General features: G+C 40.8%; 1 pseudogene; it reads right to left on the bottom strand.

Moving 5' to 3' along the window:
- Window positions 1-13,298: 13,298 nt before the first annotated feature.
- Window positions 13,299-13,734, bottom strand: LOC123947149 (annotated as a pseudogene).
- Between the last annotated feature and the right edge of the window lie 13,980 nt (window positions 13,735-27,714).

Genomic DNA, 27,714 nt, shown 5'->3' with positions numbered 1-27,714 from the left:
CTATTTCTGTCCTCAAGGAGTTTGACCTAAAGTGCCAGCCTAGGGGCACCTGGGTGGCACAGTGGGTTAAGCAACCAACTCTTGGTTTTGGCCAGGGGTTAGGCTCCATGTTCAGCATGGAAGTCTGAACATGGAAGCATGTTCAGCATGCTCAGGCTCACTCGCTCTCTCTCTCTCAATGTGTATGCTCAGGCTCACTCGCTCTCTCCCTCTCAAATAAATAAATAAATCTTTTTTTAAAAAAAAAGTGTCAGCTTATTTTTGTAAGTCATATAAAATATGTAAAATTGGATATGTATTAAGAAAAAAGAAAATATTGATATTAAATAATGAATTTTATAGTCCAGTTCATCGGGCTTGAAGATGGAATGCTAAAATCAGAATTAAGGTAAAATTTGAATAAAGTAAAAAAAAAATTATCCCTTGAACATCAGAATCTCATCAAGAACTATCAAATACTCACAATCTCCAAGATATGAGGTCACTCAGAGAGAGGAACAAATGAACAATTCCATTCTCACAGAGCTACACCCACCGAGAAGCAGATAAAATCTCATCTTCTACTCAAATTGCTACTTTCCTTCCTATTTTCTGAACAAAATATTAATGTTTCAGTTAAATTGGATTACCTTTCCAAACTCACAATAAAAATTAAGCTCCTGGGACACCTGGGTGGTTCAGTTCATTAAGTGTCCGGCTCTTGGTTTTCCACTCAGGCCATGATCTCAGGGTCATGAGCTCAAGCCCCACTTCTGACTCCACACTCAGCACAGAATCTCCTTGTCCCTCCCCCTCTGTCCCTCACCCCAAACACACTTTCTCAAATAAATAAATAAAATCTTTTTTAAAAAATTAAGCTCCTGGGAGCGCCTGGGTGGCTCAGTGGGTTAAAGTCTCTGCCTTAGGCTCAGGTCGTGATCCCAGGGTCCTGGGATTGAGCCCCACATCAGGATCTCTGTTTGGTGGGGAGCCTGCTTCCCCCTCTCTCTCTCTGCTTGCCTCTCTGCCTACTTATGATCTCTATCTGTCAAATAAATAAATAAAATCTTTAAAAAAACATTAAGCTCCTGGACTTCTTGGATTTCCACTTACCACTGATAGGGATGTATTGTCATGTATGTTATTAAGAAATCATTTGGAGGGAGGATGACAGTTTAGAAAATTCGTACTCTAAGGGAAAAAAAAATCAAACCATGTATTGTCACCCATGAACAATATAAATAGTGGTGCATGCCCTCCAAGCATATATTGAAAAATTCTAAAAACCTATATCATTAAGATGATTAGTAATTATAGAAATGCCCAAAGATAAAAAGGCAGATTTCATGGTCTGTATGACAATTAAGGGATGTCAAATACTTTCACATTAAAAATATATTAGGGATGCCTGGCTGGCTCAGTCAGTTGAACATGTGATTCTTGGTCTTGGGGTCATGAGTTCATGCCCTTCATTAGGCATAGAGATTGTGTATACATGTATATATAATAAGTATATTTAATATACATTAGTTCAATAACGAGGCTTGTAATTAAATATTTTGGTGGTGTGTCTTGACATGAACAGATGTGCTTTATCAATTCCAAACAAGACAAAAGAGGGACTTTTTTTTTTTAATTCCATAAACTTAAAACTTACAGAAAGAGGAAGAAAATTGCAAACTGTGACCAATTATAAGGTCGTGATATCAGTGATGGCAGTACTTTTAAAAATTGTAATAGAATAGAAGCCACTGGAATGTAATTCTCATAGAAATAATTACCACTGTGAGGGGGGAGAAAGAGAAAGAAAAAAAGCAAAAGGAACAGAGGGAAAAGGAAAGGGAGACTGTAAGAGGGATAATGAGGGAGGGAGGTGGAAAGTCAATCTCAGAATACACAAAATACGGTTAAAGAATGGACAAGACAGGAGGCGAGGGAGGCAAGACATTCTGAATCTCACTTTAGTAACAGAGGGAGGGAAGAAAGCCCATTGGCTAGTTTGAGGGCAGCACTGAGGACAGACAGGGGTTCTCGCCCTGCTTCCATTTAGGGTTCCAAAAGGAGGCTGCCTCATGCACTCGCCACACTCATGGGAGAGGCAGGAAGTCACATCAGAGAAAAAACAGTGACCCTGTGTAAATGGACAGAGAGGGAAGTTTGAAACCAAGTCCCCAAAATTTGTTTCTACCCCGTGTGTTATAGATGGGACCCAAACATGCTGATTCTAAGGGTAAGAATGGGAAGGCATGTGAACTGAGACCCCGTCGTGTTGCCACAGGGCCGCTGTACAAATCACTTTGCACTCTTTTGAAGGGTGAGATGATCCAAGATCCAGTGGGCTAGTGGCCAGTTAGAGGACAGGGCAGAAAGTTGGAAGGAACCACAGTAAGCAAGATAACGCCAAGTCAGTCAAGGAGAACCACTGAGCTCCAGTCAAGCTAAATGAACAGACCATGAGTTACAACAGGGCAGACCTCAGCCAAGACTGCCTGCCGAGCAAGCAGCAACCTGGCAGACAAGAGATGTTACCACAGAGAACAGAGAAGCCAGAACACAGAAAAGGGAAACCATCCCCCCTCAAAGCCACAAAGTCACAAAACCACATCCCGCCAGGTGAAATCTAAAAGACCAAACATTTGACATTTACCTAAAGAGATTGTTTAAATGTATGCAATGGATCAAATTTTAAACAGAAATGGACGGAAGTCAGCTTTTTCCTGGTCATCCAGCAGGTGGAGCCTTGATGAAGATCAGATGCGCTTTAGACAATTGGTAAGTCGTATTTTTCTCTTTTCAGCTTTTTAAAGATATAAGTGGCACACATCATTGCATAAGCTGAAGGTGTACCATGTGTTGGTTTGATACAATGAGGTTTTAGAGAAATAAAGGAATTACATTTCCTCTGCATCTCTGACTTGCAGAATAAGTAAATAGACCCCCAAAAGTATGACTTCCCTTATTAGTCAATATATGGCATTTGATGATGTCAAACTGCTGTTTCTAAGCATTTGCAGCGAAATAAAGACTACTCTCCATGAACCTTCCTTGATCTCTGCAGCCAAAAGCAACTCATCTCTCTTCTGAATTTTCATAGCCGATCAGTTCTTAAAATGCGGCCCCCTAGACCATCAGAATCAGTGCCACCTCAGAACTTGTTAAAATGTAAATTGTTGGGACACCTGGGTGGCACAGTCATTAAGTGTCCAACTCTCGATTTTGGCTCAGATCATGGATCTTAGGGTCGTGAGACTGAGTCCAGAGGCGGGCTCCACACTGAGCACAGAACCTGCTTAAGATTCTCTCTCCCTCTCTCTCTCCTCCTTACTGCCCCCCAACCCCACTCACACGCACACACAAAAGCACTCTCTCTCTCTCTTAAAAAAAAAAAAAAAAAAAGGAAGAAAAGAAAAGAAATGCAAATTGTCGGGCTCTCTCCCAGATCTACTGAGCAGGAACTTGGGAAGGGGAAGCAGCAATCTGTACTTTAACAAATCACTTAAGAAATATCAGAACACTTGCTAAAATTTGAGAACCACTGTCACAGCGCTTTGTATCTCTTCTGCGAGATCTATTATAGTCCAGAATTAAGATCTTTGTTTTACTGTTCTATGGCTCCCAGGTTGGAATATTCTATACCATCAGACTATAAATATGCATTCATCATCCTTGTCACAGTCATCACCAGACCCCTCAATCATTCCTTGCAGATTTACCTCTGGGTTCACTGTTACCCTTGCCAACACTTCTCTGGACATAACTCATAATGCTTTCAATATCTATGTAAATGGACTTTTTCCCACTCAGGCCTCCAATGTAATTCATTCCAAGTCCTCCTCTCTGCTTCAGCTGCTCGCCCCGTGGGCATGCCATCGATCCTGTCGTTACCACTTTTTTATTCACAATATCATCCTCAATCAGCTCGCACACTTACTGCCATCCACTTCCTATCTTTCCAACTACCTTCACTCCTACAGCTTTAAATCCCCATAATCACACTGATTCACCATGATTCCAGGGCACCCTGCCTCTCTCATGTCCTATTTTCCTGTCTTACTCAGTTGGATTAGAATTGATCATTATAATCCTTCCATGCACTATTCTCAACTCTCATTGTCCTCTCTCTCTGTGTTACTCACCTAGGAAACTCCATCCCTGGTCAAAGACAATGCTCAGCTTGCTCTCTACCTGTGCTGCTGACTTCCAGTACTAGAGAAAGAGGTAAAACCACACAGACCCATCTCATTCTCAACACTTAAGTACTGGACCTCAACGGAATGTGGCATTCGTAACATGTTCTCTCCATCCGTTCATTTCTCCAGTCTTCTAGATGACTCCTTCAAACCTTCTGCTCCCTCTTCAAATGCCAACAGCTCCTGCCCAATCCTTAACTTTCATCCTGCTGAGAGCTGGGCCTCTTAGCTCACGAGAGAACAGAAGCAAGTTAAACAGAGCTTACGAAAGAAACTGCCAATGCCTCTATGTCATTTCCTGTGCCTTCTGTCCTCTTGTTAGGAACTCACTCCCTTACAGAAAATCTTCTGGACAGAGTTGTGCCTGTTTGCTGCTTCAGAACTTCCTCCTCCTATTATCCTTTTTACCCTTTGGCTTTGCCCCACGGACCCACTGAAGCTACTCTTGTCAAAGTCCTCTGTGACCTCCACGATGCTAAATCCATGGTCCTCCGACTTCCTCTTACTTGCCCTGTCAGCAGCATTGTACACAGTTCACCACTCCCTTCTGTCTGATACACTTTTATCACTTGCCTTCCTGGACACCATACACTCCTGGTTCTCCTTGTACTTCACCGAGTGCTTCTCAGACTTTACTGGTTCCTTCTCATATCCCCAACATCGAAACAAAGGGGGAACCCAGGCCTCGGACCTTGGACCCCTTCTCTTACCAGTCTACCTTTACTCACAAGTTTTCTACTCCAGCTTGAATTCCAAAGTCTACATCCATCTACCCAGACATCCAAACTTGGTTGTCTGATGGAGAACTTGCATTTTGACTGGCCAGCTAGCATTTGACACAAAAATGCCCAGGCTGCTGTGGGGGCGGGGAAAAAAAGGTTCAAGGGGAACAAGAAATGATAGAGGGACACTAGTGAGAGTTAAGGTAGTAGTCCAGGTAGAAAGTAATATTGGTGTGAACTCCAGGGGTGGTGGCGGAGTTATAAATAAGTGGCCCCATTTAAAATTATCTCAAAGGTTGAGTCAAAGGACTTGATGATGGATTGGATGGAGGTGGCGAGGAAGAGAAAAATTATTGCAAAAGACATTATCTCCTCATGTTCAGGGTCATGATAAACTCTCAGAGAAAATGAACCAAATTATCCTGTGGGAAGATAGGTCAGAAGTATAGTGAAATGATACTAACTTTCTAAAGCCAATTATTTCCTCACAATCAATTTCCTGACAAAGTTCTATTTTTCATGTAATGCTCGCTAGTTGCTTATCCAGCCAATAGTATATGCAAAACTTCATCTCAGGAGAAAAGTTTCACATACAAATACGTGAATATCCGATAAAAAATGAAAAGAACTCTGGGCAGACTCAGGAAATGGATAATAAGCTCATGCCTGCAGTGAAGGCAGAATCCAGAGCTGTGATCACTATAGCTGAGTTCCAACATGTCTGCCTCTAACACAGAACTGCTTCCTTATACGAGATAAAAGGGTGGTAAATGCTTGTGGACCAATTGTCTCAAGCTGAATGCAACCAAATTTTATTTTATTTTATTTAAGGTTTGTGGTGTTTTATTTTAAGATCTTTTTTATCTAGTTGAGAGAGAGAGAGGTGAGAGAGAACATGAGAGCTGAGAAGGTCAGAGGGAGAAGCAGACTCCCCGTGGAGCTGGGAGCCCGAAGCAGGACTCTCCAGGACTCTAAATTCATGACCTGAGCTGAAGGCAGTCGCTCAACCAATTGAGCCACCCAGGTGCCCTGCAGCCAAATTTTAGATGGTGCAGTAAGAATTCTGAAATCATCTTATTTTTCTCTTTTTATGCGGGCAAAAATAAGCCTAGCTCACATTTGTCACTCATTTGTGGCCTGTTACTTTCTATCATGACATCCCCTAATTCTTTATAAACATAGAACTTAGCTCTCCTTTCATCTTTACAAAAAGTGCTTTTCAAAAAAAAAAAAAAAGAGGAGGAGGAAAGGGAGGAACACTTTTTCATTGAAACAGAAGGAAAGAGGAAGGTGATGGGCACAGAAATAAGCATGTCATGGGATTGCTCATGGGAAAATGAGGGTGTACCATCTGATTCCTTCTTTTCTTAACAAACTAGGGCGAAGGAGAGGGAGAAGTGGGAGAAAGGGAGAAGGCTAAAAGAGACAAGGAAGTGTGTGAAACAAGAGAGTGAGAGCGTGAGAGAGGAACTAATTCAGAAAAGTCTTATTTGTAGAAAGAAAAATGACTAGATTGACGGGAAGTACCGCCTGCTACGCTGGGTTCATATTTTACATTTCTGTGTTCCTGGTAAAAGGATCTATGGAAAGCTTAGGCATTGAGGAAGTCATATGCTATGTAAAAAAACTAAATGTAAACTTTTATCTTAAAATTAGAAGACTTTAGGTTTATTACTTTGAAATAAATAGCTACCTATTAGCTGTGCTGAAAACAATAACGAAAAAAATTAATCAACAGGAATTCTGTTAATTGTCACTTAAGCAAAACCATTTCCTTTCTTTGAAATCCAGCTAGAAATGTTCGCGGGGCAAGGAGTTTGCTGCAAGCACAAGGTACAAACACTCATTACAAGACAAACAGAGGAAATTATTCCATCATAAATCTGTCAGTCATGAAAACAGCCCATTCAGTCCCTTGCAAAACCCTTATCTGCTCACTGGCTCTCTTGCTTTGGCTATTTTTCTTTCCTTTCCTCAAGAAGGGACAGACATTTAGTCATTGGAATCACAGGAACTTGAAATGTGGGAGGGGCATTGAAATTCATCTGGCTCAGAACTATCCATATGTTCGCATTGCTTTTATATAAAACATAAGGAAGGCAAACCGTAAGAGAATCTTAACTCTGGGAAATAAACTGAGGGCTACTGGAGGGGAGGGGGTTGGGGGATGGGGTAACTGGGTGATGGACATTAAGGAGGGCATGTGATGTAATGAACACTGTATATTATAAAAGACTGATGAATCACTGACCTCTATGTCTGAAACTAACAATACACTATATGTTAATTAATTGAATTTAAATGAAAACATGTTTTTAAATCATAAGGAGTTAATGCACAGAAGTCTCCCATGAAAGAACTCCGTAGCTCTGTAGGGCACCCATTGTGGGTTGGGCAGCTCTTCCTTCCATTGAACTGAACTCATTTCCGTGATGTGTAGCTCCTTTCCGAGTTTGCCTTTTTATAGCTTTTCACGACTCTGATGCTTATTCCATATGCTGTCCCTTCAAAGAGGGAAGACAGCGATCATACATTCTCCTGACTTCTTTTCTCTGTAGATAATTCTTATTCTTAATTCTATTTCCTCTTTGTTATGTTCTTTCAGAATATTTCTTTGATTGTGTCCCAGTTTGATTATATTTTCAAGTGTGGTGTTCAGAGCTGGACACAATTATCCAAGTAAGGTGTGTGATAAGGAAGACTAGAGTGAAACTATAACCTTTCCTTTGAAGTATTGCATTTTTTGCTTGCTATATGATTAACATAGTTATTACATGTTATCAGAGTGGTATTTCATTCAAAATATTAATGTGTCCAATGATCTGATAGTTTTTGTGATAACATCCCACTGTTGACTCATTGTGGCTCGCTGAATAATGGTCCTTTAAAGATATCCATGTCCTCATCCCTGAAGCCTGTGAGTACGTTACCCTATATGGCAAAAAGAACTTTGCCAATTCCATTAAGTGAAGGATCTTGAAAACGGGAAATTATTCTGGATGATGTGTGTGGTTCAATGTAATCTCAAGGGTTCTTACAAGAAGGAGGCAGGAGGGCCAGAGTCCGAGAGGGAGTTATGACAACAGAAGCAGGGGTCAGAGAGATGCAGGGCCACAGAACAAGATGTGTGGGCAGCCTCTAGGAGCTGTGACAGGCAAGGGAAGATACTCCCCAAGAGTCCCTGGAAGAAACATAGCCCTGCTGAATCATTTTAGACTGCTGACCTCCACACTATGACAGAATGAATTCCTATTCTTTGGAGTCACTCAACTTGTGGTAGTTTTTATACAGAAATAGGAAATGAATGCACTCAGATTTAGTTTAAGTTAATATAGGTCTTGTTCATAAATACTATAGCAAAACTCCATATTATATTTATATGATTGGTTTTATGGATGTAAAAACAAAACCCTTAACAATCATTGACAATTGACAATCAATTTTATTTTGCTTGCTTTATCTCATCCCTTCGACTATCAAGAATCTACTAATATTTGGAGTGCCTGGGTTGCTCAGTGGGTTAAGCCTCTGCCTTCAGCTCAGGTTGTGATCTCAGGGTCCTGGGATCGAGCCCCACATTGGGCTCTCTGCTCAGCGGAGAACCTGATTCCCCCTCTCTCTCTGCCTGCTGCTCTGCCTACTTGTGATCTCTCTGTCAAATAAACAAAATCTTTAAAAAATAATTTACTAAAATCTGATCACAATATCCAAGTATGCATAATCCTTCTATCTTCATGGACTCTACAGATCCTTTCACAAGAATTTCTTTCTCTATCATGAATCAAATCACCAAGCAAAATATTTATTAAGGGAAGTCAAGGGAAAAAAAAACAAGAAAAGTGTACCTCCCTCCAGATTTTGGAAATCATCATTTATCAATGGCTTAATTGTATTTCGCTCAAACCATATTTTTCAGTTGTATCTGAAAGAATTCATGAGGCTTTCACAAAGGCCTTGAACTGTTTCACACTTTTCTGATAGCAATTCTTTCAAAGGAGAATGAACTTGCTCTTTGTGAATCTGTGATTTTTTTCTAGCACAGCTTTCTTTTCTAGGTTCTCATAAGCCACCCGTTTACTAATATAATCAAGAATTTTGCTGAGAACTAATGATGCAATCATAGGCTTCAGTTTGATGAGTGTAAATACTTAAAAATTCTTTTTTAATAATAAAAAAGATACAAAATTTCTGCGCATTGTTTATTGTTCAAAAATTATATCCATATGCCTCTTAGACGAAGTGTCTGTTTAAGTCTTTGGGCTATTTTGAGGGAAGGGGACTGTTTATTTCCTTATTATTAATTTTCAAAGTCTTTTCTACTATTCCTGACACAAGTATTTGTTGAATATGTAATTTACAAAATTTCCCCCGTCTATACTTTGTCTTCTCATTCCCTTTATAGTGTCTTTCACAGAGTAAAAGTTTCACATTTGATCAACTTTTTCTTTTAAAAATGGCGCCTTCAGTTTTACATCTAGAAACTCATTGTCTACCCTCTTTCCTGCTCCTTGTGCCTGAACAAGAGACATGAGGACCTCTATCCACAATGATGTCCACATCCCAGTTTCAGATAGTCTTTTTTTTTTTTTTTGTTTTTTTAAGATTTTATTTGGGAGAGAAAGCACAAGCAGGGGGAGTGGCAGGCAGAGGGAGAAAGAGGCTCCCTGCTGAGCAGAGAGCACGATGTGGGACTCAATCCCAGGACCCCGGGATCATGAACTGAGCTGAAGGCAGACGCTTAACTGACTGAGCCACCCAGGCGCCCCCATTTCAGATAGTCTTGAATCATGTTGGGCAATGCAAATTTTTAAAAAATAAACCCACCACCATTTTTGCATACCTACAAACTCTGGTCTTCTTCCCCGAGCTGCCTGTTCTGACCTATTTTTCAGAATCCTCAGGTAGCTGTTCCATGTGGGCCTTTCAGGTGTTACAGATGCACACAGTGGGAGACCCAGGCCGTGTGCTCGCTACCTTCATCCCAGAACCAGAACCATGATGCCGACTTTTTAACATCTAACTGTCAGTAGGTCAGTGGTGATTTCTCCCCACCTCCTCTTTTGTACTCATCAGCTCAGCAACTGGAGGTTTAATTACAGAGGGGAATGGGGAAATGGCAGCAAGACAATGGTGGCATCTGCTGTCGCTGAGTTGCAGTGTGGTGCTGCTTCTCTACCTGCCATCCCCAGTCTTTGTTCGGTGTTCAAGTTTATTTTAAGATAAACGATCGACATCGTGGAGTACCACCCATAAATACTTCACTATCAGCATTTAGAGGGATGCTTTCCTACATGATCATAATACCATTACCACACCCTAGTATAATTAACAATAATTCCCTAAGACCTAGATTTCATCCCAATTTTTTCAATTGTCCCCAATATGCAACTGACCAAATCTTAATATTTTAGCGGATGGTAACTTTGCGGGGGCAATCTTAGCTGGCATTCAGGAAAGTACAAATACCTTCTTGATGTCCATATGTCTTATCTCATGTATCTCTCCTATGATGTTGCCCTTACTGGCATTTTGATCTCCAACAAGGATCTGAAACAGAGGAGAACACAAATAAGTTGCAACAGTTTTTGTGGATAATCAAGGAATGAATCATTTTTAGCCTAAATTTATTATTAGTGAAAATTCATTATACAGTGAGTTAAAAATACTTTTTTATTGTGGTGTGCTTCAATCTGCCAGTGATGAACTATTAGTGGGTTATGAAATCAGTTTACTGGATCTGGACCAGCATCTTTTTTTTTTTAATATTTTATTTATTTGACAGAGAGAAATCACAACTAGGCAGAGAGGCAGGCAGAGAGAGAGGAGGAAGCAGGCTCCCCGCAGAGCAGAGAGCCCGATGCGGGGCTCGATCCCAGGACCCTGAGATCATGACCTGAGCTGAAGGCAGAGGCTTTAACCCACTGAGCCACCCAGGTGCCCCTGGACCAGCATCTTTTAAAAAAACAAGTAAAATCAAATAGAAACTTCCAAAGCACCTCTCACATAGTAAAGTGTTTTATGACCTTTTGTTTTAGTTCTCTGTATGTAAATATATGTGCTGTGAGTTGCAATAGAAATATATTCCTCATGATAAGCTGTGGACAGGAATTTTGAAAGCCATATATCATAGACAATCCAAAGGGACCTTGTATCTTAAAGGGCTATCCCCTTTTCCAAGATCTATAGAGAATGCTTGGATCCAGGACCCAGTCTTTCTTTTCTCCTTATAACTCTGGTTGGCATGAGATTTCCCAAGGATTCAAATATCTGCAGAGTGGGGATGGTCAGCAGGGCAATCACCAAGTGGCTGGACTCAGAATACCGTAGTATCAGATGGTGTGACCACAGGGAGAACAGGAGTTATATAGACAGGAATCAGGACACAGAGCAGGAAAGGGAAGGGGACACAGGTATGAACCCTGAGGCCAACAATCCTATTTATAAATCAGCATGCGTGAGAGCAAAGATGAGAACAAGTCAAACCAACATGCAGAGACACTTCAGGTAGTAGGTGAGGGCCTGGGCCCTAGGACCTAACCTAACCCTCTGAGATCTAATCCTTGTTCTCTTCTCAGTAGTTGTGTGCCTTGGGAAAGTGAACCTTTCTGACTCATTTTCATCACCTATAAACTGGGAGGAAAAGAACTATCATCTCACAGGGCTGTCATGAGGATTAAATGAGTCAGTACTTGTACAAAGTCAGTACATAGTTTCTAGTGGATAAGAGAGTCAATGAAAATCACCTTATTTTTCAAGGGTTTGTGGAGGTGAAAGAGAAAGTTGACAGCAATACAGAGATGACTAGATAAAGCAAACTACAATGCCTTTCAAATGTAATCACAATATTTTCATTAGATAGATAGAATTCAACATCAAGTTTGTGGAGCATAACGAATAACATGGAGGACATTGGGAGATGGAGAGGAGAAGTGAGTTGGGGAAAATTGGAGGGGAGACAAACCATGAGAGACTGTGGACTCTGAGAAACAAACTGAGGGTTTTGGACCGGAGGGGTGGGTAGGGGGATGGGTGAGCCTTGTGGTGGGTATTATGGAGGGCACGTATTGCATGGAGCACTGGGTGTGGTACATAAACAATGAATTTTGGAACACTGAAAAGAAATAAAATAAAATGAAAAATAAATAAATAAATAAATATCAAGACAGTCCCGCAATAGCTTATACCATTTTATTCCTTGTTAAATCTGTAACTTGGTGGAAGTTACACTCATTGAAATCACAATATGCAGAGATAAATGAGAAATTAATCCTGGATTGAGGAATTAAATATCGATTGTCTAATAGTAGTGTCTATCTAATCAAAACAGCCTATATTTTTAAATTGCCTACCTTTGGCAACATTCATCCCTCCTGCTGGGTGTAGTCCTCTCCACAAGGACATCAATTGTCTAGGGCAGGAAGTGGGATGTCAGCCATCTGTTGAGGATTTGTTGGTGCCTGGGGATACGTGGTTCCCAAAGATGGGTCCCAGATTCTAGCCAAAGACACTGGGTGAATGAAAAGAGCAGATGTGCATTATGGAAGCCATGGATTACCAACAAGCACACAAGTCCTAGAGGGGACTGCTATTGTAATAGCACAGCCTGTGGCTTAGCAGTTATCCAGCCCCTCCCCCATTAAGGATAAATTCGCCTTTCCACCCTAAATAAAGGAGAGTTAACAGGTAGATGATGATGCATTGTCATAGCTCAGCAAACATTGTTTTCCCTACCTCCCAAAGTATGAAAGACTAGAAACAATGCATACTTTTAATCCCCTTTCTTTTTATTCTCTATCCCCTTAATCAAATCACTACATATATAAATCCGAAAAACAATGTTGATCATATTTTATTTCTAACTGGTTACAGACCATAGCATGGCCACTTGTATCTTTTTAAGTAGGCTCCTCACCAAGGAAGAGCCCAAGACAGGGCTTGAACTCATGACCCTGAGATCAAGATCTGAGCTGAGAGCAAGAGTTGGACACCCAATCGACTGAGCCACCCAGGCACCCTTTCTATATGTATTAATTACAAACAAATGTCCTTGGTTTGTTTTTTTTTTTAAGATTTTATTTATTTATTTGACACAGAGAGAGACAGCCAGAGCAGGAACACAGGCAGGGGGAGTGGGAGAGGGAGAAGCAGGCTTCTCATGGAGCCGGGACCCTGATGTGGGCTTGATACCAGGACCCAAAGGCAGATGCTTAATGACTGAGCCACCCAGGCGCCCCTCTCCTTGGTTTAAATAGTATTTTAAAGGTAAACCATTTCTAGGATTCTTAAAGACATAACTCAATTGTATCTTCCATTTTATAAATGAGATAATGGTATTCCTATTTCATTCTTACTTTTCACGTTTTTTTCATTTTAACAGTTTTTATTTAAAGTCATGTATAAGATTACTTTATTCCTGCATTTTCTCAATTGTTTCTTCCTTTGATTCGCCCTGTTCCTTTCAGGTTTGGTGAGATTTGACTTTATGTTCAGGACCTTTTGCAGTCTTTGTCCCGTTACAAAATAGTGCCAACCCCCTCGCCAGGATGAATGCCCACATGGACAGTTGTACCATTTGCCTTCCCCCGAGGTACATGTTCAGTGTAGATGACATAGTTCATCCTGTAAACCTGGACTCCTTTGCCAGTTTGCTGACCTTTGTCGTGTCCCTGCACAACCTGTACTTCCTCATCCTTTCAGATGGGCATGGATTGAACATTCTAGTTCTGTCTCAGCTCTTTGGAAAGAGGAAAAGGCATGATCTTCCTGAGAATGTGGGAAAATGTCTTGAAATGACTTTTACTATTCTTGCTATGGTCAGAAGTTATAAAAGGATTGAGCTTCATTTTGGCTGCTAGTGCTTCCTTAATTTAAATTTTTTAAAGACTTACTTATTTTTATTTTAGAGACAGAAAGAGAGAGCCCACATGTGTAAATAGGAGGAGGGGCAGAGGAAGAGGGAGAGGAAAAGAATCTCAAGCAGACTCCTCCCTGCAGAGCGCAGAGCCCTACTCAGGCTGGATCCCACGACCCTGAGACCATGACCCTAAGACCACGGCCTGAACCAAAATCAAGAGTTGGATGCCTAACCTATTGACCCACCCAGGCTCCCCTTTAATTTTTACTTTTAAATGCAAGTATAAGCTCCAAGCCCTTGGGAGGATTGGATGCATGTAGATGAGGTTGTTTACCTTTCTGACTCTTCTTTCCTGAGATCATTGCTCAAATGGAGTCCCCTGTAACAAGCTTTTATGGTCCCTAGCCCCTGCAGGGTCAATCCCACAGCATCCTAACAAATCTGGAGTCCAGAAGAAAGGAAGATGGGGAGCGTATTTTTCGTGTGTGATGACGATTTATGTAGAGTGTAGAATACGCCTCCAGTGTCTATGGCTCGAAAGAAACCAGCTGCAATGTAAAATCCTATTGTATAATAAACATTGTTAATAACAACTCCTAGAAATGGTTAACTCATGGAGAGAAGAACAGTTAAGCAATTAAATACCACTCTCATGACCAGTAATGAAGATTGCTTCCCTAAAGCCACATTTCAAGTAGTTTAGTAGGATAGAATTTTAAAAGAACTCTTTTTGAACAAATAATGGGAGAGGAAAAAAAAGTCTAGTAGAAAAGAGCATTGTCTAGGGATATAACATTCGGTTGATCATAAGCTGAATACACTTCATTTACTTTTCACAGAGTTCTATCATAAAATTGCTAGGTCGGTAAGACTGCTTTCCTTTCTCAAATTACAGCGATAATGCCAAGCCTTAGTATCCTATTACATGTTACACATTTTTGTTGCTAAATTACATAAGAAATGTTGGTATTTTCCTTACTCTCCTGTGCATCATCTTGGGCCTCGTCTCTCTTTCCCAGCCTCATGTTTTTCCTTATAGAAGTCCTGGTTTATATAAAAAGTACCAGCTTGCTGTCCAATTTTACAAAGGAGAAAACAAAAAACTTAATTGAAATAAAATACCAAACTCCAAAAGGCTCTCATTAGAGCTTTCCTTCTTTAATTTAAAAAGACATAGGCTAATCATTTCATTTCTCTTGAATTTTTTATCTTTTTCACAAAAGAGTGTTTTTCTGTACCTCCTCTTCTTATTTCACAGGAAACGTCTCCACACAATGATATTTTCTATCAGTTGGTCTGCCTTGATTGGGTTCAACCCAGGTGGGTGGCTTTTTCTTTCTTTCTTTCTTTCTTTTTTTTTTTTTTTTTTGGCAAAAGTTCAAATTGAGTACTGGCTTCTCTCGCACAGAACCCGCAATTCTGTTTCTCCTAAGTTGAGGCAAAATGATTTTCCCCATCTTATCAGTGGTTTTCTGACAAACTTAGTATTTTGTGATCTTTCTGTTTCATAAACTTGACCATGTTAGTTACCATTAACCCACTGAATTGGCCAAAGCCTACCAGTGTTACCTGTGTCTGTCACGAAGTAATTTCTGCCAAGAGGCTACTGTGTTCAGGGATATCTTGAACAGGTGAATGGAACCTTTTATCTGCAACAAGGACTCCCCTCTGTCACCACTGGGAACAATTTGAAGACCTGCATGACTTTCCATGCTTGGCCCAGATTCATCCCAACAGTGTCATCCATTGGTGAGCCCCACATGTGTGATCCTAGAGTCTGTCCCAGTTCATTGGGAATAATATGATTAGGGCACCTGCTCTAAAACCCCTCCCACAGGAATCTTCTAAAATCTCTCTGGAGAAGGCATTTGGAGAAACTGTAAGCCACTAGTGTGGAGAACTCCTTAACACTAGACCAAACGGGAAACCTCAGTTCAGATCCTGGTTCTGCCACTTTGGACATGTTATTTGGCCTCTCTGTGCCTCGGTTTTTTTCATGGACTGGTTATTCACTGTCATTTTGCCCCATACAGAGCCCCATGGCGACTGATACTTCAAGTCTATATCACTGAGACTCCCTTGATGTCAGGCTTCTAGTTGTTCAGTCAAAGGGAAATTGGAAGGTGGAAGGGAGTATTAGAGTATTAATTCCCCCAACACGTCACCAACCCCTGAGCTCCTCTCTCTCTCTCTTCACCTGCTACCCTCAGCTCCACACCCTGGGGCTCTGGCCACATACCTCCATGACTGCAGATGGCTTCTTAGAGCAGCTTCTCCTAGAATAATAGCTCTTCATCAGGGTCTAGTTACACCATTTCCTTGCTTGCCCTTTCAGCCTGTGAGTAGGAACAGCTTTCAACTGCAGCTAGTTTGCTGGGTGCCTCAAGATTCCTGATTGATTCCCTTAAATCTGCTTACACATCTGCCAATAGTTTCCTCTTTAACTTCTCTTCAGAATTCCATCTGTATGCACCTCCTCTTTCTTGCTGGAGCCTTGACTAACACACCTCATGGGACTATTGTAAGGACTGAATAAATGACTACATATAAAGTCCTTCAAACAGCACAAGGAGCAGATTCAAGGCTATTTATTAGTTGTTGTTGCCACTAAAGTTGCCTTGTCTTCCTGTCCTGTCAGTCCTGGGAGACATACCCCTGAGGCTGCCTTGCTCTAGAGATGCCTCAGGCATCTGGAAGTCCTTCACCAACTTCCCTCCAAGAGGACATCAGCACGAGCTTGGGTGGGATAGCCAAAATGAAACTGGCTCAGGTACAGATGGAAAAATCAACAGGCAGGGAAGGAGCCCGAGGAGTATCAGAGGGTCCGAACATGTAAACTCAGTAATTCTGGCAAGACTTGGGCTCCAGGAATTGAAAGAGAGTCTTTGTTTGAGAGGCTACATTGAGGGTAGGGGCAGAGAGCCGAGGAGGATCAAATGTCTCAGACAAACTTCATGTACCTCACAATTTGGCCAAGGGCCAGCTGTTTTCCAAGTTTCTGAAGACCAGGTGGAGTTAAGTGTTTGGGACTAACAGGATCTTATCTAAAAGCTTGCCAGCTGGCAGAGTTTGCGCTCACATATTTATAGTGGTGAGATCTAGTTCAGGCAGGAACTGAGACCATTCTTTATTAATAGGACTAAGGACCTACCTAGAGGATTAAAAGGCTGTTTACAGCAGGGGATGACACACAGGCATTCAGGACAGCCTGACAAGATTCAGAATGAGCTCTGCCACGTTCTAATTGTGCAGCACTGGGCAAAGTCACTCACGCTCGCTAAGGCACAAATTTTTAGTCTGTAAAAGTGTTAATAATAGATCCTACCCGAAAGTCATTAGGAGAGCTAAATCAGGAAATTTCGATGCAGTGTTTTACATAGCACCTGACACATAGTCAGTGCTCAAAACTGTTTGCCCTGCCTGGGTGGCTCAGTTGGTTAAGCGACTGCCTTTGGCTCAGGTCATGATCTCGGGATCATGGGATCGAGTCCCACATTGGGCTCCCTGCTCAGCAGGGAGTTTGCTTCTCCCTCTTCTACTCCCCCTGCTTGTGTTCCCTCTCTCACGGTGTCTCTCTCTGTCAAATAAATAAATAAAATCTTAAAAAAAAAAAAACAACAAACCTGTTTGCCCTTCTAACTGTCGTCGTCAGGATGATCTCCACCATGGTTCCTCATGGTCAACGGGCAAAAATCTTGCAGGCACAAGTTAATGAAAGAGTAACTGAGCTTACAAGATATCATAAAAGGAATGGAAGTTGTCCTGTAAGGTGGTATTAAATCAACCAGTTAACTTTTTTCTCTTTTTGTCACAGTAACAGATGTACGAAATCCAGATCCAGGAAAAAGGCACTTGTTAGCTAAACCTCAGGATGTATTTGCTCTTTAGAATAGTGATTTAAAAGTCAGGTGCTAGAATCAGACCAATCTGAGTTCAAATCCCAGCTCTGGGATTAAGAGCTGTTGAGACCTTAAGAGCTTAAGAGCTGTTTGACCTTTGGGCAATTTATTTCATCTCATTAAGCTGAAGTTTTCTCATCTATAAAATGGAAGAAATAATAATTCCTACCTCATAGAATTGTTATGAATATTGAGATGATTCATGCAAACCTCTCATTAGTTTACTTCCAACAGAAGAAAGTTGTGAGAGTTCAAATGGTAAGTAATGTAGACGACATCCCTAAGAACATTTGGGAGATCCTACAATAGAAAATTCCACCATATTGGGGATTGACTGGAAAGGGGTATGAGGGTGATTTTAGGGAGTGATGAAAAGGTTAAATTCTTGTCTTGGCTTGTAGTTGAATGGGCGAATAGAATTGCCGAACTCATTGAATTGAATACTTAAGACTTTTCATATTATTGTATGAAAATTATACTTCAATTAAAACAAAAAGAATAGTTATGAATTCCATTCTTCACCTAAGGTTTTATCCCATCCAACTCTTTATGTGAAGCTGGGAAAACATCACTGATATCATCCATTTAGAGAAGAGGTGAGGGGATGCTGTTGTCCACATTGTGCACAAACAAAGGCTCTCTGTAACCAAAGGTACTATTTCTGTTCAAATATCATTTGCTAAAAATGAGTAAGGCAGCAGAAGACCCTGGTCATGAGTGTTGTTCATCAGATCCATGAGAGTATGAATCCATGAGAATGTGAGAGGGCTTACCTGCATTGCACTTTCTTAGGGCTTATATTTATTACTGACTAGATAAATGGCTAGGGCAGAGTTACACTTGTTACCCAACATGTGTTTGTACATATTGCAAAAGGTTTATTAACAGTGGCTGTAGTCTCGCTGTTATAGGAGTAAGGCATGCATATCCGATGAAAGAAAGGATGAACACATGAACGCATGGATGAATGAATGAACAAATAAGCATTTACTGAGTGACTATCATGCATCACCTTCATTATTTAATGTAATGTAAATCTTTTTTTTTAGAGATTTATTTATTTGAAAGAGAGAGCATGCACATGCACATGAAACCGGGGATGAATGGCGGTGGGCAGGAAAGGGAGAAAGAAACTCCAGCTTATTCCCTGCTGAATGCAGAGCCAAGGGCTACCCTTCCACCCTCCAGACCTTGATCCCACGACCCTGAGATCATGACCCAAGCCAAAACCAAGAATCCCAAGAGTCGGAAGCCCAACCAACTCAGCCACCCAGGCGCCCCTAAGGTAATTTATTAAATCTTATTAAAAACCTGTTAGATGGAGTTATTATTCCCCCTTTACAAAGGAGAAAAACCAGACTTAGAAGGCAAAGCGATTAGCCTAGGTAGGGTTCTACAGTCAGATCAGAGCAGAGATGAACCCCATATAAGCTGATTATATTCTAAATAATTTCCATTTGTTACAAATAATATTTTTTCTTAAGAGGTCCTATGTATTTTATTAGAGCCTGTATGCATCATTTAGCATGCATCAAAATATTGAGCCTTTCTTTCAGCAGATGTCATTCCACCTACCTCTGTTTAGGGAATTGATCAGTAGAAAGCTATGACATAGGATACACTTACAAAGTCATCGTCATTGTTTTCCCCTAAAATTTTCTCTACTTCCTCATTCTTACCCTCTTTCAAACAGCAGATAGGTTATTCTGAGTTCTGTTACTCCCAGGCGGACTAATTTAACAGAAAGCAAAGAAAAAAAAAATTAACTTCTTTTGGCATTGAAGTCTTCAAAATTCAGGCCCCAAAGGGAATGGGATATAAGGAGGGGATAAAATGTAGAAGTTTATGTGGTAATTTAGAGAACGAGTTCCCACCCAAGACGACGCAAAGATGTCCCAGGTGTGGTGGAAGGAGATGTATTAGAAAGAAGTCAGAACATAGATGCTAGTGTGTCCTCTGAGCAGGGGCTGTCCCTTCTTCTCCCCGTTCAAGGGTCAGACAGGAATAGGGGATTACCGAAGCTCCAGATGGGCTTGTGGATTCTCAGATCAAAGGGAAAGAGCAAGAATGGCCTCAAAAGAGAAATGACTCTGAGGTGTGGCCAACAGGAGATATGATAGATACCGAGAGATATGAGGGGGTAGTCCCTGTGGGAGCCACGGTGGCCGAAGGTCCTATGTTCCCAGGGTTGGCTGTCACAGTGGATTCCAGCATGGACAGATGACAGCCAGAGACCAGACTCAAACCCTCAGCCCCTATGCCCCCACATCTTGTCACTTGGAACATTCTCCAGAAATTAGAGGCAACTCTGGGAACGTTGGGAGGAAATCACCAATTTAGCCCAATTTAACAGAGATCAATTTCTCCTGCATTGGAAGAATGAGGGCTCAAAACAGAATCTAGGTTGTAAAGAGATAAATGTAGAGTTCTCATACAGTGAAGATTGTGGACCAGCATTCATTCTGCTACAGTTGGGTTATAAATGGGATAGATGGAGTTATACCTCAGATCAGATAGAGAAGAGAATGGTACTTGAAGCTTGCAAATAGAAATCTAGAGGGAAAAAGAAATTCCTTTAAGACAAATGTTCCTGGGGCCTCTGAGTGGCTCAGTCATTAAGCATCTGCCTTCGGCTCAGGTCATGATCCCAGGATCCTGGGATCGGGCCCCACATCAGGCTCCCTGTTTGGCAAGAAGCCTGCTTCTCCCTTTCCCACCCCCCGTGCTTGTGTTCCCTCTTTCGCTGTGTCTCTCTGTCAAATAAAATCTTTAAAAAAAAAAAAAAAAGGCAAATTTCCTTTCAACTTGGCCCATGATTAATGCTATCACATTTACTGAGGTCATTCTATTTGTATAGCCTCAAGTTTATTTTTCCTTGAAACATCCTGGACCTTGTTCTTCCTAAGTTACATGACCTTCTACTCACACCCTGGGAGTCTCTGATCACATTAAGATTTTTTCCTGGGACTTGTTTATTTTGAAGTAGAAGTTTTTAAGGTGAGTATCACTTTTTGGTTGAATTCTTGGCAAAATTCTTCCTGTCCAATATGAACTAGAATATTCTTTTCAGGGCTCTACACTCCATAGCAGGAATTTGTACTTGCTTATGCAACCTGTAGTTTCCCAAACATCACCTGTCCGGGGATTACCCAGGGATGACTACCCAGATAAGGCAAAAACAAATTGGGGGAGGGGAGGTGACAACCAACATGATTTTCTTGAGAAAAAAAAATTGTCATTTGAACCTTTGGAGACTCAATAGCTCAACCTGACAGCTGGGTGGGAAGCAAAGGGGTAATGGAAGTAAAGAAACCTGTTACAAAGCTAGGTTAGTGGTCAAGGAAATAGGTAATGGTGTTTTGGACTAAGATGGTAATGTTGAGACATACTTGATTTAGGAACATGCTATATTTGGGAAGTAAGAAGCAGCAGGATTTGGATATAGGATATGAGATGCAGAAAATGGTCAGGTTTGATTCTTGTGCAAGCCTGGACACTCAACTGGAATTTCCTGTGACTGGACAAAATGTGCCTGAAGGTAAGTTTAAAAACTGTAATTGACCAACTAGGAACCAAACAGGAAAAGAAAAAAAAAAAAAAAAACCTTGAATGAATATCTTTTTAACTTAGTGAAAATTGAACCTGTCATGGAATCAACAACACTAAAAACCTTAGGATGCCTGTCTGGCTCAGTGGGTAGACCATGCAACTCTTGATCTCGGGATCATGGGTTCAAGCCCCACTTTGGGCACAGATTTTACTTTAAAAAAAGAAGCAATAAAAACTTCAGTCTACCTCAGTCTAATCAATCTATTTAACCCACAATAAAGAGCTGTATAAAGTCGCATCTTATTTAAAAGCTGCGTGCAAAACTATGGTCCCCATATTAATGCTGAAAAGCCAATTGGTGTTCCTACTCCATAAGGAGCATTCAAATGCAGTCACCTGACTACTATAAGGGAGGTCCCCCTGCTGGTAATTAGGAAAATTACCTTTGGGTAAATGTATGCTACGTGATCTGTGTTAATTTTGCCCTGAACAAAATGTATGAGGAAGGCCAAGTATCTTCTTTCATGCTATATCCCTCCTTTCTCTTGATGCCCAACTCACTTCTACCAACTATCACCAGCACCCAGGGTTCCCATCCAGCATCCCATCTACAGTTTGTATCCGAACACTTCATCTTCCTAGGACTTATGAAAACTCTCTTTTATGTCCCACTTTTGACGCAACTTATCTTTGTGACCTGACAATGTGAAACAAAGGGCCAGGTGCTTGACAGGTCTCTCAATGTAATGATTTTAACTAAATGCAGACTTTTTCTTTTCCTCAGTAAGAGAAAATAAGTAAAAATTTCAGATAGGACTAGCCATGAGAAAGGCACACAGAGCAGAAGAATGCGATTGAAGATATGAAAATATAAAGATTTCTCATCATGCGAGACTATCCTGGCAAGCATCATGCCCATAATATTCCTTAACAAGGCTTTCCCACTCCCACCACCGCGCCGCCCCTTCACCTGCTTCCCCTCAGGGAGAATGGTGGTTGCCCTGATCTCCTGATCCAAGAAAACAATGCGTGGTGAGTGGGCCAGATGGCTGGGGCCCAGGAGAAAATATGGCAGCCTTGCTTTTCCAGGAGAGTGCAGAAGAGAGCTCACAAGCCCAAGCCTGACTTTCACTACAAACAATAGAGGAGAGGTCAAAGGTTATTTCCTACCCCAGCCACCAGGGTGACAGTTGCCAAAGTACTTAAACTATCAAACTCTGCTTTTGTGTCCAGAGCTCCAGTAGCTGGAACGCGGAGAAGGGCAGGTGCTGACAAGCAGCAAGAACCAAATTATCAAATTTATAAAATTATAAAATTTATAAAATTATAAAATAAAGGGTGCGCTGGTGCGGTAAGCCAGCACTCGGGCGTGGCTTCTGAAGGAGATAAAATGGTCTTAATGCCCCTTGGAGAGTACTAAGCTTTATTTAACTATTATTCCGAAGACAACTCCCAACATTTTTGAGTGCTAGAGCCATTCCTGTTTGTTGAAGAGCTTGTGTGTTGATGGGGTTCTCTAGTCTGTAGTATCTGATTTCCTGACATGACTGTGTTGTTAGGGGTGTGCTCAAAACTCACAACCAAGGGACGCCTGGGTGGCTCAGTGGGTTAAGCCTCTGCCTTCGGCTCAAGTCATGGTCTCAGGGTCCTGGGATGGAGTCCCACATGGGGCTCCCTGCTCGGCAGGGAGCCTGCTTCCCTCTCTCTCTCTGCCTGCCTCTCTGTCTACTTACAGTCTCTCTCTGCCAAATAAATACATAAAATCTTAAAAAACAAAACAAAACTCACGATCGAGAAGGAAAATATTCTTTTTTTTTTAAAGATTTTATTTATTTATTTGACAGATAGAGATCAAAAGTAGGGAGAGAGGCAGGCAGAGAGAGAGAGAGGAGGAAGCAGGCTCCCTGCCAAGCAGAGAGCCCGATGCGGGGCTCGATCCCAGGACCCTGGGATCATGACCTGAGCGAAAGGCAGAGGCTTTAACCCACTGAGCCACCCAGGCGCCTCCCCCCTTTTTTTTAAAATCAAAACTTTTCAAAGCAGTTTTAAGTTCACAGCAAAATCGGGAGGAAGATACAGATTTCCCATATACTCCCTGCCCTCACAGGGGCATATCATCCCCCATTACAGTATCCCCCCACCCCCCGGAATGATGCATTTGTTACACTGATGAACCAACACTGAAATGTCCTCATCACCCGCAGGCCCTCGTTCACATTAGAGCTCCCTCTTGATGTTGTACATTCTATGTGTTTGGACAAATGTATAATGACATGTGTTCATCATTATATCATACGGAGTTCTTTTTATTGCCCTAAAAATATTCCTTTTTTAAAAGATTTTATTTAGTTAGTTACTTATTTGAGAGAGAAAGAGCAGGTGTGCCCATGAGCAGGGGGAGGGCACGAGGGGGAGGAGCAGATGGGAAGGGGTAGAGGGAGAAGGAGAGAGACTCTCCAGCAGACTCCCCACTGAGCACAGAGCCTGGCCTGGGGCTCCATCTCAGGCCCCTGAGATCATGACCAGAGCTGAAACCAAGAGTCAGGGACTTAACCCTCTGAGTCACCCAGGCATCCCAAAAAATATTCTTTACATAAGGAACTTATTTTTAAAATAAGACTGTTTTTGTGAACATGGAAATATACTAAAATTTGATTTCCTTAGTTACAAACTAAAAATTTTCTTTTTCCCTACTCTTGTCTAAGAGTTACATATGTCAGACAAATGTACAAATGTTTCACTGATTAAGCAGCCTTTCTTGATATAATATATTTAAAACATCTCTGAAAGATCAAAAAGGGTGAAATGATTATATTTTCCATCATCTTACTTTGCTCCCTTTCCCACCACACCCTCCCCACCCTCCCTATCTCTTTTATGTTGGGGAGATCATTTCTAGAATACCATTTTATATGCTTTGTTGTGACAGATATTACAATTTTGATTGAAAAGCTCAATGCGGAACCAGTAAATGGACACAGAGATGGTTTAGGTAGCAGTTCCTACCACTCCTCTCCAGGCCCTCATTAAACTCTAATAATGGAACTGTCTCTTTTTGTCTCTTCCCACCAGAGGAGTGAACTCTCTCTACAGAAGGAACAGATGGGATTATTTTGTTCACTCTTGTATTCCTAGCACTTAGAACAATGCCAGACCACCGTGGGAACAGAATAATTTAATAAGCTTCAATCTGAGGTTGGTTTTTTTTTTTTTTGAGTACAGTTGATACATAATGCTACATTAGTTTCAGGTGTTCAACACAGTGGCTGGAAAAGTTTATACAGTATCCTGTGCTCACCACAAGTGTAGCTACCATCTGTCCTGATACACTGTTATTGCAATATCATTGACTATATATTCCTTATGTTGTGCCTCTCATTCCTGTGACTTTTTCATTCCATACCTGGAAGCTGGTCTCTCCTACTCCCGTTCACCCATTTTGCTATTTGTGAGAATTATGCACACACATTCTGAACGGCGTGACTCTCTGTCTTTGACTAGCATTCCAGATTGCCTGATCAGGACCTGGGGGTTGGGGGGTAGGGGGGGCATCACTGGCCATGAGCTACTCTCCCTCTGGGGAGTAGCCACACTCAGCTACTGCTTTCCTAGAGATAATGGAAGTTCTAATAGCAGTCTTCAGTGAATCAAAGACATGAAAGATTTTTACACTAGAAGAAATCTTGATCTGCATTGGCTACAAAAAGCCACAGCTGAGTATAGGACTTCCTTCTTTCCATTGGTTTGGTGGAACTCTTACTACAGCAGGCTTCATTGTGTTCCCTGGAGGGAGAAACAGGGATATAGTCATCTGTCTTTCTCCAGCTCATGGTGTTTACCATCTTGATATTGGCATTAAGGATAGTTTATTCACATGAATTTCCCAAGTGAACCACTTTCTAGAAATGTTCTTAGAAAACAGTACCTGTTTCTGACGACAGGGCAACTGATCAAATCGAAAGAAAAAATAGAAGAAGGCAAAGAGGAATGTTTTCTCTCGGTGTCCACAAAATACACCCAGCTACATCCATCCTTGGGAATTTATACCTTCCTTCCTATCCAGCATTGGTTATGACAATTCCCAGAGTAGTTCCTCCACTTAAATCAATGTAACTTGTTCATTAAATTATTATGAGAAATGTCATCCAAGTCTCTTTTAAAACTCACATTTCACATTTCAAAGTCAGTGGTACAGATCTTAAGGACAGTGACTCCTATAAGCTGGTGAGTGTCATGTTCTATGTTGTGGATGTCACAGAGTCAGAACTATAGTCTCATTTACTGTGTAGTAAATTCTCATTTACTCATTCTTACTAAGCTCAGTCCAAATTGTGGGGCATTTTAGTCACTGGGATCCTTGTGCTAAAAAAGCAGGGCTGCTGACAAAAACTAATTGCATCAACTTGGAATTTTATGAGACTCTACCATATCCAGACTCTTCTATCTGGCAGATTAGATGCTCTAAATGACTCTCCCAATAAAACAAAATGTTGGATAAAAATATCTTTTGAAAGTCCTGAGATAGCAAGAAAGTAAGAAATATTCAGACCTTCAAACCAAGTAAAAGTGCTCTCTGACAGGAAGTAATGGTCTGATTCTCACCAGGATTTCCTGCCTGAACTCGTACAGTGATTGTGATCTAAAATGACAAAAATACAAGAAAGCAAACTTTTATTTTAAATTTTATTCAAATTTATTGCCCCTTAGATGTCTGGCAAAAGAAAATAAAATCTAGACCTCAAACATTTGCATAAAGATCCAAGGAAAAGGAATCACTCTGTTGAATCCCATAAAATACAAGGAAGAAAGGTGCCATGAATAAGAGATGGCTGGGACAACAGGGGAAAAACAACCCTAAAAGCCTTCTGAGGTTGGAGCTATTCGACACAGAATATGAAATAACTATATCTAATATGTTTAAAGGAATAAAAGTGAAAACTCAAAATATAAAGAACATGAGACACTAAAGATAAATGAAAAGATTTTTAAAGGAAGCAAATAGAATTTCAAGAAGTCAAAAATTAAATTGATAAAAATATCAAGGGACAATGGAGTAATCTCAGGTTAGCTACACCTGAAGAGACAATTTGAGAACTGCAAGAAAGATACAAAGAAATTCAGAATATATCCCAGAGATGAAGGATTTGAAATAGAAATTTGAAAGACCTAGGATGTAAAAAGTTCTAATTACCATTCCAGGATGAGGTTATAGAATAGGTAAGAAATAGTATTTATCAGGATAATGGATGGGAATTTCCCAGAACTGTTAAAAGACACAGACTTAAGAAAACCAAATTGAAACAAATGAAAAAGGCAAAATGAGAGGGGAAAAAAGACCTATACCTAGTTACAGCTGCAAACATTAAAAGATAAGAAGACTCCAAAAGCATGCAAAGAGAAGGCACATTACCCACAATGGAATAATAATTACTCACAGTGAAATAACAATTAGGCCGAATCCTGACTTTTCAACAGCAGTGATGGAAGCCAGAAGGTATTGGAATAATATCTTCAATCAGCTGTGATAAAACAGCTGTCAATCTATTAGTGTGTACCCTTTAAGAACTAGGGGGAACTATAATAATTTCCAGAGTAATAAAAACTGAAAGGCCTTACTACCAAAAGAGCCCATGGGAAGACTTTCCAAGGAAGGACTCAATGGCAAAAGAAATGGTGCACAAGGATGTCAGGAATATGTGGACAGAAGAAAACAACGGTGATTGTTTGTAATAATTGATTACATTGGTTGTAATATAATAAAACTCAGTGGGAATTAGTGGCCTCAAACATTACTTTTTTTGAAGATTTTATTTATTTATTCGAGAGAGAGACAGAGATAGCGATAAAAGAGCATGAGTGGGGAGGAGAGGGAGAAGCAGGCTTCTGCTGATCAGGGAGCCAGACATGGGGCTTGGTCCCAAGACCAAGGGGGATCATGACCTGAGCAGAATGCAGACGCTTAAACAACTGAGCCACCCAGGTGCCCCTCAAACACTATTATAGTGCCTTATAAATGGGTCAGAATTGAAACATTCTAAGGGCTTAGCATTTTTTTGAGTAAAAATATTGAACTCTCTAACTCAGTAACTCTGACAACTATTCACATAAGAATAGCAAAAATTTTTTTAAAAGAGTATATTACTTTTAAGTTAGTACATACAAAAAATCAGATAAGAAGAAAAGAAAACTTAATGAATTTAAAAGGCAGCAACAGTGAGGAGGGGAGGCAGAAAGGTAGTGCAAAAAGAAAAGATATAATAAGATTTATTTCTATAATCCTAATATTTCAATAATCATAATAAATGAAAATCTGTTAAATTTTCCCATTTTAAAAAAAGGCAAATGTCAGACTGAATTTTTAAAAATTCAGATGCTCACTACCAAAGGAGAATTTCAGACGAATATCACTGATGAATATGGATGCTAAGATTCTCAACAAGATCCTAGCAAACAGGATCCAGCAGCACATTAAAAAGATTATCCACCATGACCAGGTGGGATTCATCCCTGGGTTACAAGGG

Source organism: Meles meles, chromosome 7, assembly GCF_922984935.1.
Source record: "Meles meles chromosome 7, mMelMel3.1 paternal haplotype, whole genome shotgun sequence".
In the NCBI taxonomy this organism is placed as follows: domain Eukaryota; kingdom Metazoa; phylum Chordata; class Mammalia; order Carnivora; family Mustelidae; genus Meles; species Meles meles.
This window is presented reverse-complemented; position numbering and strand designations above follow the sequence as displayed.